Below are 2,841 nucleotides of genomic sequence, written 5' to 3'. Positions count from 1 at the left end.
TCAAAATTTCTTATATCATAATAAATTTAGCCCCAAAACCCACCCCTTGTGTGCGCTACGTGACAAATTTGATATGCAAAAGAAAACAGACATTGTTTAATTTTGCACACACAGAGGAAACTGGTCTTTACATGCGTAAATTTAAACGAAAATTTTTTAGAGGAAATTTTAAACATTTTATGTGTAAACTGTGAAAATGTGAACAATAAATGTTTAAAACTCAAAAAACAAATTTGAAATTTGTTCTACGCCACACATATGATAAGTAAAAGTAAGCAAGCAGTGTTTAAATTTGCATTCATTAAGAGAGGAAACTGGTTACCTATCTTAATATGCGCAAATTTAAACAAAAATTTTTTAGAGTGTACATTTTTTTTATTTAATTGATATAACAGAAAGTTAAAGTAAGAAGTGTAAAGTCACGATGAGCTCAGACGAGCTGAAACTTTGTTTGAATGTGTTGGCAAACTTAAATCAGTTCAGGGGTAGGAAAACTTGCGTCAATCATATACTTATTTATTCAAGATTCTGATTATTTGAAATGACATTGAAAAATTTTTAATAATATTATTTTTTCTTTATACACCCTTCAATGTCAGTTGGAAAAAGAAAATGATGCTACTACTAGACTCTCCGAAAAAAGCCGACTAAACAGCAGAAGTACGACACCAAATATTATCACAGCTCTGACCCAAAAGTATCCCTCTGCTGCCACATATATAATACATAAGTACTGCAACCAAGACCGGTATGTTCTCTTTGTGACCGGTAAGTGATATGTCAAGTCCCGTGAAAAATTAGTTTGGGAAACTTTTTAAAAATAACGCAATCAAAGTTGAAATTTCTCCACCATTTTTTTAAATTATTGTTGCTTTTCCACAATAGTTTTTCATTAAAAACGGCCTAAAGCTCAATAAAAATTGTTGAATATAATTGTTATAAGGCCATAAATAACAAAAACAAATAACTTAAGGACTAGCACACCTAAAAGTTAAACATTCTAAATTTAGAATTATTAACAAAAACCAACAAAACCAACCACATGGTAAAGTTTAAATAGCACTAGAAAGGCTGCGCTTGATTGTAGTTGGCTCACATGGAAAAAAGTGGAAAAAGCAACAACAGTTTTTAAGGCGTACTTAGCACAATGCGTAGGCAACTGGCTGAGTCAGTATGATGAGGAAATGTGGTGATTTCCGAAATAGCTATCACTTCTACCATTGTTTCAAATTGTTGTTGCTTTTCCACAAGAGTTTTTCATTAAAAAGGGCTTCAAGCTCAATAAAAATGGTTGAATATAATTCTTCTCTTTCAAAATTCTGCTTTTTAAAGTTCCGCTTTTTGGAATTTCGTCTCAAAAAATTATATTTTTCGCATTTTCGCCTTTCAACATTCTCCTTTTGTGCGAGAGAAAATCTAACAAAATTTACCACATTGGCATCTTTGGCTTAATTCTACATTTAGGAAATACGTTATAATACGGGTGACAAACTGACTCGCTTATCTGCATAAACAGCCTTTATTTGCATTAACTTATTCTTTTACCTCTTTCAAATGAGAATAAGCAGCCGAACAAATGCACGAAATTTTTGGGAATTAACTCGGATCAGGGGAATTTTCGATGACAACATTGGTGAAGACGGGCAGCTGTTGTCTTTTGTACAATTAGGCAAACAAAGCAAACGAGGTTGGCGTCCGCGGTAGCCGGGTGGTGAGAGTTGCGTACTATAATATGGTAGACAGACGGAGAAAATTAATTTGAATTAACAAGCATAAATGCAAATTAAAATTGTACCCTTACAGACGGCAGTAATGCGAATAACCCAACCGCAAGGTCGTGGGTTCGAGTCCCACGGCCAGTTCTTTTTTATAAGTTCTATGTTTTTTTACGTTGCTTTCAGTTAGTTGTTGTTGACTTTTTAACAAAATTCATCTCTAAAACTAAAATTAACTAATAGAAATAAGAAATGTGATATAAAATAAAGCAAATGAAAATAAAATAAAGTAAAATTAAATATATAAATAAAATAAAATAAAAAAATATAAAATAAATAATAAAAACCAAAAATTTTTCTTAATCGCTCCAACCGAGGATCGAACCTGGCATCTAAAGGCTAGTGGCTCGCAATTCTCACCACTCGGCTACCGCGTACGCAAAATTCGACTGCTTCGTTTGCTTACTTGTACAAAAGACAACAACTGGTCGTTTTTACCAGTGTTGTCATCGAAAATTCCCCGGATCCGAGTTAATTCCCAAACATTTCGTGCATTTGTTCGACTGCTTATGCTTATTTTAAAGAGGAAAATGTATGAGTTAAAGCAAATTAAAGCTGTGACAGACGGCAAAGCTTATGCATATAATCTGGCATACATATGCACATAATAATTTTGACCTCACAGACGGCAGTTATGCGGATAAACGAGCCGCAAGGTCGTGGGTTCGAGTCCCACGGCCAATTAAATTTTCATTTTTTTTTATTTTTTTTTCATTCTTTTTTTTATAAGTTCTATATTTTTTTTACGTTGCTTTCAGTTAGTTGTTGTTGACTTTTTATTAAAATTCAACTCTAAAAATTTAAATTAACTGATAGTAAAATAAAAAAAGTGATATAAAATAAAGCAAATGAAAACAAAATAAAGTAACATTAAATATATAGATCAAATAAAATAAAAAAAATATAAAATAAATAAAAACAAAAAAAAATTTTCAGTAGTTACTAAAATATCGCAGTTTTCGTATTTCTGTAAATTACCGTTATATGTACGGTGACCATACGTCCTTTATTTGAAAGGACAGTCCTCTATTTTAACCCCCTGTCCTTTATAATTTTTTTTTAAATG

The sequence above is a fragment of the Rhagoletis zephyria genome, unplaced genomic scaffold, assembly GCF_001687245.7.
Source record: "Rhagoletis zephyria isolate East Lansing unplaced genomic scaffold, Rhagoletis_zephyria_1.1 Rzeph_scaffold_02091, whole genome shotgun sequence".
Lineage (NCBI taxonomy): Eukaryota > Metazoa > Arthropoda > Insecta > Diptera > Tephritidae > Rhagoletis > Rhagoletis zephyria.
Note: the sequence above shows the minus strand (reverse complement) of the source record.